The 10,635-nt window shown below is 43.5% G+C and overlaps 2 non-coding genes across 2 annotated transcripts; one reads left to right on the forward strand and one right to left on the reverse strand.

Moving 5' to 3' along the window:
- Nucleotides 1-4,744: 4,744 nt before the first annotated feature.
- On the reverse strand, nucleotides 4,745-4,818 carry Trnat-ugu (transfer RNA threonine (anticodon UGU)). The gene has a single exon. It is a non-coding gene; the product is annotated as a tRNA-Thr (tRNA).
- Nucleotides 4,819-4,938: 120 nt separating this feature from the next.
- Trnat-ugu (transfer RNA threonine (anticodon UGU)) lies at nucleotides 4,939-5,012 on the forward strand. Its single transcript has one exon. It is a non-coding gene; the product is annotated as a tRNA-Thr (tRNA).
- The last annotated feature ends 5,623 nt before the right edge of the window (nucleotides 5,013-10,635 follow it).

A 10,635-nucleotide genomic window follows, 5' to 3' on the forward strand; every position in this document is an offset into this window, starting at 1 on the left:
AATGGTGTGGGGCAGTTGGAGTGATATGGGACCGCTGATACGTCTAGATATGACTTTGACAGGTGACACGTACAGCGTCCTGTCTTATCATCTGCATCCATTCGTGTCCGTTGTGCATTCCGACGGTAAGTCCCATAGTGCTCAGAGCCATTTGAACCATTTTTTGCATTCCGACGGAATTGGGCAATTCCAGCGTGATAATGCGACACCCCACACGCCCAGAATTGCTACAGAGTGGCTCCAGGAACACTCTTGTGAATTTAAACACTAGTCGAGTCCATGCCACGTTTTGTTGCGACACTCCTGCGTGCTCGCGGGGGCCCTGCACGATATTAGGCCGGTGTACCGGTTTCTTTGGCTCTTCAATGTAGAAGGAAGTATTATCTTACCTGGACCTGCTTGGAAGATTGGTTCTCGACATTATCGGAATTTAATACTGATTTTAACGCCTTTCTTGAAGAGTACACCACTGGAACTGAATGAGTGTCTCCGTGACTTTTTCGCAACTGCTAAACGAACCCGTGAGGAAATGTATCGTTCTTCTTTGGGTGTCTCCATATTCTTCTGTTAATCCTACCTGCTTCAGATCCTAGACTGCCTAACAATATTCAACAACCGAGCGGATGAGGGATTTGTAAGCTACTTGTTTCGTGGGTGAATTACATTTTCCTCCTAATCCGTATTAACTAATTGTCTAAACGTCAAGAACAATTACATCTGTAAACCAAAACAAGTGGAAACACGTAACGGGTGAGTACCCTGTAATTTTTATACGTATGGCACCTTTCTGAACTAAAAGCTGGACAATGCCTTAAAAAAGACGAAACTAGATGTCAATTAGAGGAAAAGTTTCAATAAATGACACTCAAAGCGGAAAAGTGCAGCATCCATTTAATAAATTTATGGCTGTGAAGGAGATTTTTGGCAAAAAACTGTAATCTGGCATCTGCTTTCCTTCCAACTACTATTACAATGTCTTACAAATAAAGTACACCATTCACAAGACATGGGTGAATGTCAATGTAGCCCCACATGCGTGCACGTTATCGGCGGGTATGTAAACAATTGCCGGCCTCAGTGGCCGTCTGGTTCTAGGCGCTGCAGTCTGGAACCGCGAGACCATGCCTCGGGCATGGATGTGTGTGATGTCCTTAGGTCAGTTAGGTTTAACTAGTTCTAAGTTCTAGGGGACTAATGACCTCAGAAGTTGAGTCCCTTAGTGCTCAGAACCACTTTTTGTAAACAATTACAGTTGCACTTCCTTGTGACAAATACAACGGCCATCAGGATGCATTGGTGTTGTTCGTGTTTACTGTTGTTACCAGGCCTGGTATGGTATATATGGAGCTTGAACAGCATCTGATGTTGAGTGATCACTGTGTAGAACGTGGAGCTACCGTATACTCGTGCGAGGCAGTGTTATCAGTACCTGACAGAGTTTGTAGGGTCTCCACTTGGCCGGATGATCCTATCGTGCAGTATCCAGATTTGTGGGGCACTCTGGTGTGACAATGGGCAGATGTTGGACTGCGTGAGATAATGAGGCAGGCATACTCATCACCAAGGTTTCATTCGACCACGTGTAGGCACCACAATGGAGGCTTGCAGTATTGTGCACCAAGCACGTGATAACCATATCTGCGCCTGCTATCCGAGAACAAGTAATAGACTTCTAGCAACATTCCGTAAAGTCATTCACCGTTGGTCGGAGACCAGCAGCAATCGGACAAGGGAAGGCCGTCGCTATGAAATGATAGTTAAATCGACATCCTACCTGCAAACAGGCGTTGATATACATCATTGGGGACATGTTGAAAATGTGTGCTCCGACCGGTGCTCGAACCCGGGATCTCCTGCTTACACGGCAGACGCTCTATCCATCTGAGCCACCGAGGGCACAGAGGATAGTGCGCCTGCAGGGACTTGCACGCTTCCCGTGAGATCCACATTTCCAACATGTCCACACCATTACATTCGTAGTGCGCCTAATAGATGTCTGCCCATCACATTCATTATTCGTGGCAGATTATGCTATCAGTACCGTTCGAGTTGGGGCATAGCGTCCCTGCAGGCGCACTATCCTCTCTGCCCTCGGTGGCTCAGATGGATAGAGCGTCTGCCATATAAGCAAGAGATCCCGGGTTCGAGTCCCGGTCGGGCCACACGTTTTCAACATGTCCCCATTGATGTATATCAACGCCTGTTTGCAGCTAGGGTGTAGATTTAATTATCATTTCACCCTGGAGAAGCTGCACAGTCATCAATGGTATCTGTTCTTTCGGGAACAGAAACTGCTTTCATGTATAGTTAAAATATGGCTACACGGCCACTGACCTTCTTGTGCGAACGCAACGCTATGCCCCTACTCGTACGAAACTTTGTAGATTAATCTGCCACGAATAATGAGTGTGTCTGTCCTCTGTAACGAAAAAAAAAAAAAAAAAAAAAAAAACAAAACGCGTGCGTGTAAACCGAAAAGTCGCGGTATCAAATCCTGGTCCAGTCACTGATTTTTCAGTCTTCCTTTTAATCTACCCTTCGCCTCACACTATGTGCACATTCGCGAAAAACGACTCGTGGTTCACATTTCACATTAAAACTGTTGCTGCCTTTCACTCGTACGGAACATAACTGACAACCTTTTGCAGTGCGGACTGCTGCGAGACGTACAGGAAGAGAGTGAGATTCTGAAAGGCATCGACAGTTATGTGGAGCCATGCTGACACGAAAGGTGGCGTCCAAATGACAGACGTACTAGGCCGTGGAGCTACACAAAATTATTACTGTTATCTCTAAACCATTGCCCATTTCGTGCAAGAAGAGGTATTAAGTCCGCGTCAGGTTGGAAGGCGGCCCAGGTTTCAGCCGTTCTGCGCGTCCCCCTCCACTAGCCACTGGCAGCCAGTAGTAGTCATTCTCTTTGCGAGCGGCTAGCAGCTGCTACATGCTGCACTGTTGCCTTACTTCGCTACAACCGAATTATTCAAGTAGTTGTCAGTTTTTTGTATTTTTTTTCTAGTAGCAGTACAGGTGTGTATGTGTATCTGTAAATGTTTAAGTGTGATTAAAAAAAAGCCAGGTGACGGCAGTAAATGTGAAGTGCTTCACAAGCAGGCGAGGGGGAGTAATTATTGCATTTACAACATTTTCAAACGTAAATTTGAAAGCAGGTCTTCTACTGTTGACATTTGAAAACACAAGAACGGACTCCATAACCATGTGGTGTCGGCAAGAGAGCTGTAAAGAGAATTGTAAACGAAAGTGCCAGAGCTGTAGGAACCGTAGATAAAGTTGGTTTCGTATCGTATCGAAATCGCAAGGAACCTGTAACACAGATGGATGGTTTTGACAACAATGTTTTAAAGTGCTCCATGTGAAGGATGAATGCCAGATATCACAAAAACGTGTTACATTTATGAAGGAGAAAAATAGCTTCAGTGGTAAGTGCTTTGTCAATGTAAAGAGTTTTAAAAGACGTTGGTTCCTGATATATTAAGAAGAGAGTTTTTAGTTCAGAGAGGTAACATAAGTGCCTCACGAACTACATCCCAAATAAAAATTCACGATACAAGAGAAGGAGATATTTCAGCGGTGTATTACCTTGATGAAACATGGGTCTATTAGAATCATTCCACGAAGATCTGCTGGAAAATGAGTGCGGTACTGGCGGTTTTAAAGTTTCCATAGGAATAGATTCTCGGATAATTATTCTGCATGCTGACTCTTCGTCTGGTTTTGTTTCTGAGAGTAAACTTGTATTTACGTGTAAGAAAAACAGCAGTGACTACCATTCGGAAAAGAACGCTCTCAGTTTTGTGACGTGATTCACATTCTTGTCATACCTTGCTTCGAAGTCGGCCATTGCGTTATAATTCAACTGTTACAGAGAAAACACCAAGTATAAACACCAGAAAAGCGGATATTTTTCCCTGGCTTAAAAATAAAAATATTAAGCACAGTATAAACCAGACTCGTGCCGATCTCCTGCAGTTCGTTAATTTTTACATGTCACGTGACAGAACGTACAAACTTGACTTACTTGCACGTGAATGGGGTTACACAGTTCTGCGTTTACCCACGTGTCACTTGAACCAATTAGTTATCAACAGTGAAACATCGTTACTTATTTACGTGTCTGTTGAATGTTAGTTTAGCCCTATTGAATTAATATGGGCAAAGGATAAGCCTGCATGAAAAAAAAAAAACCATTCAAGATAACATTCACTGAATCGCTTGTGCATGAGTTAGCAGGCAACATCCCACCTGTAGCGTGGGCACAGTCTTACGGCATGCTGAAACGCTTCAGAAAGAATAATTTGACAGGGAAGTGATGATGGATATAAGCCTTGAACCTATCATTGTAAATTTGGAACGAGATCGTTCGGAAACATACTCAAATAGAAGTGACGATGGTATTGCGATGCTGACTTTGGAACAAAGTAATAATATTTCTTAGTTTTAAAGACTCGTTGTTTAAAAAATGTGTTTGTCGACATATCAGTTGCGTGCATAATAATGAGAACTTCCTAGCCTCTTTGATCAGGACTTTGTATCATTTGAATTATGCAGACTATAATGTTCAACATATTGCCCAAGAAGTTAAATTTCTCCCGCCATTCTGTATGCTCTAATAGCACGCGAGAATGCAGCTGGATAAATTCCTAAAATAAATGATGATTAACTGACAACCTCAGCTGCTGACAGGTGTTGTTGTTATACCTCGATGTGGACAGCTGAAAATGTGTGCCCCGACCGGGACTCGAACCCGGGACCTCCTGCTTACATGGCAGACGCTCTATCCATCTGAGCCACCGAGGACACAGATGAATAGCGCGACTGCAGGGACAATACATATGTAGAATTGTGGACAGTTGGGAATGTGAGTCTCACGGGAAGCGTGCAAGGGATAAGTCCCTGCAGTCGCGCTATTCATCTGTGTCCTCGGTGGCTCAGATGGATAGAGCGTCTGCCATGTAAGCAGGAGGTCCCGGGTTCGAGTCCCGGTCGGGGCACACATTTTCAGCTGTCCACATCGAGGTATAACAACAACACCTGTCAGCAGCTGAGGTTGTCAGTTAGTCATCATTTATTTCAGGGAAAAGCTGCACGGTCATCAACAATAACTGTTCTTTCGAGAACAAGTTACTGTCTTTGTAAATTCCTAAAAGTTCCGATATTTCCATATGTAAGCCCCTACCATTTTCAAGGCACGAATTGGGTAAGGCCCTAAATGATAGTAACTGTTACTTGTTGAGATATCGGTCGTTTTCGATGTTATTGGTCATCATTCCCTGAAGTTATTCGCAGATGATGTTTAATTATTTGCTTGTTCAATGGATTATAATATTAAAAAAAATGTCGTGTGACTAGGGTCTCCCGTCGGGTAGACCGTTCGCCGGATGCAAGTCTTTCGATTTCACGCCACTTCGGCGACTTGCGCGTCGATGGGTATGAAATGATGATGATTAGGACAACACCCAGTCCCTGAGCGGAGAAAATCTCCGACCCAGCCGGGAATCGAACCCGGGCCCTTAGGATTGAAATTCTGCCGCGCTGACCACTTTTTTTTTATCTCATTTTGTTCGCTTTTCTTCGTTGAATCTGCTCAGGGCGGACGTCGTAAGACATCCGTTTTTAGTTCGTTGGTGATCGATTAACTCAGTTTTTTTTATTACAGAGGGCAGGTAACACTCTGACCGAACACGCTGAGCTACCGTGCCGGCTAAGTCTCATTTTGTTCGTTTTTGTTCGTTGAATCTGATCGGGGCGGACGTCGCAAGACACCCTTTTAAGTTCGTTGTTGATCCATTAACTCAGTTTTTTTATTACAGAGGACAGCTAGCCCTCTGACCGAACACGCTGAGAAAATCTCGTTTTGTTCGTTGCATCTGCTCAGGGCGGTCATCGTAAGACATCCGTTTAGGTTCGTTATTGATCGATTAACTCAGATTTTTTTTCATTACAGAGGGCAGCTGACCCTCTGCACGAACACGCTGAGCTACCGTGCCGGCACCACTCAGCTACCGGGGACGGACAATGGATTATAATTACGGTCTGTCACTGTAATGTCGAACGCATTAATTTACACTCATAATTCCTGTTAACAGCGAAATATATGACAACTTACTGGCCATTTTTAGGAAAGTCTTTTCATTAGTCATTTCTACCACTAATTCTTTTTTATGCTGTGATTACACTTAACTACAGTCAAATACATCAACACAGACACCTTATATACATTTTTAAAAATTCTGTTGAGTAGAAGCAGTTGTCTAGCAAGTATAACGATTTAAGTTTGTGCTTGAAGTTAATTTTGTTATGTACTAAATGTTTACTTATAATACAATTCAAATCGCAATAAGTGATAATTATTGCAATCACTTTCAATGATATTTTCGTTAGACAATTGTCATGTTGAGAAAAATTGTACTTCACGTCTTCACAAAGCTGTGTCAGCTGTTCTCGCCTCCCGACTTCACGCAGAGTAAATCTGTGAGGCAGTGGACGCAACGTCGTCAAGACTGAATTTTTCCGTTTTGGTGGGGCTGAAAGGCAGCACAGTGTTAACTGTTTCGATTCTGAGTTGATATCCACACCTCGACGCATTTAACAGTCTGGGAGAACAAATTATCTCTACCTTGTCGATATCGGCCGTCCTCTTTTCATCCTTTGCACTTCGTATTGGTCGGTAGGCATTTCCAGTATGAGCTTTGCACCAAATTTCGCAACATCACTGTTAGTCTCTTGATAGTGATGTTAATTGCTTCGTGTCAGACTTGAGGAAATTCATCAGCCGGAGGGCATGTAACACGGTGTCATCGGTGTGTATAATGGGCCTATCATTCCACTCTTCACAAGTCACATTCGTACGGGCTTTTACACTACTCGCCATTATAATTGCTACACCTCGAAGATGACGTGCTACAGACGCGAAATTTAACAGACAGGAAGAAGATGCTGTGATATGCAAATGGTTACCTTTTCAGAGCATTCACACAAGGTTGGCGCCGGTGGCGACACCTAAAACGTGCTGACATGAGGAAAGTTTCCAACCGATTTCTCATACACAAACAGCAGTTGACCGGCGTTGCCTGGTGAAACGTTGTTGTGATGCCTCGTGTAAGGAGGAGAAATGCGTATCAACACCTTTCCGACTATGATGAAGGTCGGAATGTAGCCTATCGCGATTGCGGTTTATCGTATCACTACATTGCTGCTCGCGTTGGTCGAGATCCAATGACTGTTAGCGGAATATGGACTCGGTGGGTTCAGTAGGGTAATACGGAACGCCGTGCTGGATCCCAACGCCCTCGTATCACTAGCAGTCGAGATGACATGCATCTTATCCGCATTGGCTGTAACGGATCGTGCAGCTACGTCTCGATCCCAGAGTCAACAAACGGGGACGTTTGCAAGACAACAACCATCTGCACGAATAGTTCGACGACGTTTGCAGCAGCATGGACTATTAGCTCGGAGACCATGGCTGCGGTTACCCTTGACGCTGCATCACAGGCAGGAGCACCTGCGATCGTGTACTCAACGACGAACCTGGGTGCACAAATGGCAAAACGTTATTTTTTCGGATGAATCCAGGTTCTGTTTACAGCATCATGATGGTCGGATCCGTGTTTGGCGACATCGCGGTGAACGCACATTGGAAGCGTGTATTCGTCATCGCCATACTGGCGTAACACCCGGCGTGATGGTATGGGGCGCCATTGGGTACATGTCTCGGTCACCTCTTGTTCGCGTTGACGGCACTTTGAACAGTGGACGTTACATTTCAGATGTGTTACGACCCGTGGCTCTACCCTTCATTCGATCCCTGCGAAACCCTACATTTCAGCAGGATAATGCAAGACCGCAATTTGCAGCTCCTGTACGGGCCTTTCTGGATACAGGAAATGTTCGCCTGCTGCCCTGGCCAGCACACTCTCCATATATCTCACCAATTGAAAACGTCTGGTCAATGGTGGCCGAGAAACTGGCTCGTCACAATACGCCAATCACTACTCTCGATGAACTGTGGTATCGTGTTGAAGCTGCATGGGCAGCTGTACCTGTACACGCCATCCAAGCTCTGTTTGACACAATGCCCAGGCATATCAAAGGCCGTTATTACGTCCAGAGGTGGTTGTTCTTTGTACTAATTTCTCAGGATCTATGCACCCAAATTGCGTGAAACTGTAATCACATGTCAGTTCTAGTATAATGTATTTGTCCAATGAATACCCGTTTATCATCTGCATTTCTTCTCGGTGTAGCAATTTTAATGGCCAGTAGTGTATTAAAGTCGAGACCCCACTGTCTAAGCTTTCGTTCATTCTTTACTGTAGGTGCATGAACTAGACATCTGATCCATGTGAGGAGCTGTAGATCCTTTCGTATAAGTAAATGTTACTACAGCACGCATTTGGCAATCGCTTTTTTGTTTGCGTTCACACGCAATCAAATGCCTACCAAATCAGAACAATGATTCCTCTGAATTCGTAAAGAAGGAATAGATGGCGCAGCATTGGTACAACTTTGTTCTCATATGTAAACATTTACATTTAAGCAAGCGACCCGCAGTTTTCGAATACCCCTCATTCTGGATGAGGATGAAACTTACTTACAGAGTGGACGAATACTGAAGTATTTTGTGTAATTACAATATGTCTTCCTTTATATAAAGACAAGAGATTACATGTACTTACTTGGTCGTAGTGAGCCGGACTGGTGTCTGGACCCTTTACGGCACACAGGGCTTCACCAGGGAGAACTTGCCCCGGCCCGGAACTCGTGGGCCCTCTTCGGTGTACCGTGGAGGAAGTTAACAGTGGGTGGATCCGTTTTCAGTACCTTGCTTGGCTTCTTCCCCCTGCTTGGAAGACATCCCGACACGCCAGTTTCCTCTCTCCGAGATGGAAAGCTCACGACGAACAAATTGCTTGCTTCTGGAAGGCTTCCACACGTTTCGAACGAGAGAGTCAGTGTTGCCATTAATGGCGCTAATAATTTACACCAGCTCCATTACGAGCGGCCGACAGCGATTTAGAGCTGTCGAAAAGAGAAGGACAGTAATTACGAGGATCATCCAGAAATTTAGTTGCTCTGTTTTTTGGGGTTCCGTACCTCAGCCGGTAAAAACAGGACACTTGTAGCATCACTTCGTTGTCCATTTGTCTGTCTGTCTATTCGGCTGTTAAAAACCCTATTTTTCAGGGACGGGTAGACGTACCAGGATGAAATTTATGTGACGCAGACTCACTCATCAGAATTTATAGGGTGCTTCTCCTTGGTCTAGATGATGAAACTTGGCAAGCAGCAAACTTCCACAGTCCAAATCAAAAAAATTGTTTATTTGTAATTATATCACACGAAAAAATGTATTTTTTCGTCATTTCTTACCCGACTGTCTGTCTTTCCGTCTGTCAACACCCGTTCCCCTGAGGAACGTATAGACGTATCTAGTTGAAATTTATGTCACATACTAAGGGTTTTCATTTAAGCGATAGCATTGTATAATACTGTATAAAACAACATTTTGGAGGACAAATGAAAAAAAAACTCCATCACATACATCCTGCAATGTAATTTGAAGATAATGTTGTATTACAGTACTGTGTATGTTTTATGCTGCAGTGTATACAGTATTTCTATATTTTATGCACTTGATATAAGACCTAAGGTCCTTTTGTTTTTTGTGTCCAGTTTTTCCTTCAAAAACCCCGTTACGTATCATACACAGAGTTGCAAGTTCTGCAACGTTGTGCGGTTTGCTGCTTTCAGGAAATGTAATAAGTGTGTCAATAGCGGCAGCTGTTTCATTCCAGATAGGTGGAGGTGTTGAATTCGTTACGTCAGTTCCTCCTTGTTCATCGCATTCGGTATGTGATAGCTGAAGTTCTTGTGGTCCTCTCACACTTTCTACAATCAGTTCGTCTGATATTTCTTCAACTACAGGTTTTTTATGCTCAATATCTATCCAGTTCAAAACTTCATCCCGTAGCAAATTTATTATTTCATTTTGAGATATTTCCAACAGTATAACAAAAAACATCATTTTCATTTGGGGCAGTGGAGTCTTATTCCTCGTCGTAGACTTATGGCCACAGTTCTCGCCAAGCCTTCCGAAGCGTAGCAAGGTTAATTTTGTCCCAAGCCAAAGCGGTTCCAAAAATAGTATCTTTACTGTTAATTTTTTTGAATATCCACCACTGAAGAATCTGAATTGAAAAGCGCTTGAAGCAAGCAAGGCGTGTAAAAATATTTGAAAATTTTAATTGCTTCCTGAATCATGGAAATAACGTTTATTGGAATATAGTGGCGAAGATAAAGATCAATTCAGACGCTGGAGGGTGGGCTGTACAGTTATTTAGCAACAGTAAAACTCTGTTCTCTTCAGGCAAACCAATTTCGTTTTTAATTTGTCTCTCACAGAAGATACAAAATTACGGAAAAACCAGCCTTTAAACAATTCTGAAGTCAACCATGAATTGAAATGAGCTCCACAAGTTACAGGAAAATTTAAAACGTCTTTTAAAGCTCTTGAATTTTTGTACTTGCGAGTAATATAATCCGACCACTGTTCCTTTTTTTGTCATCTGTATCTGCCAAAGTTGCAGTAGGTACACAACGAAAAAGTAGGTA

This window comes from Schistocerca nitens, chromosome 1 (genome assembly GCF_023898315.1).
Source record: "Schistocerca nitens isolate TAMUIC-IGC-003100 chromosome 1, iqSchNite1.1, whole genome shotgun sequence".
Lineage (NCBI taxonomy): Eukaryota > Metazoa > Arthropoda > Insecta > Orthoptera > Acrididae > Schistocerca > Schistocerca nitens.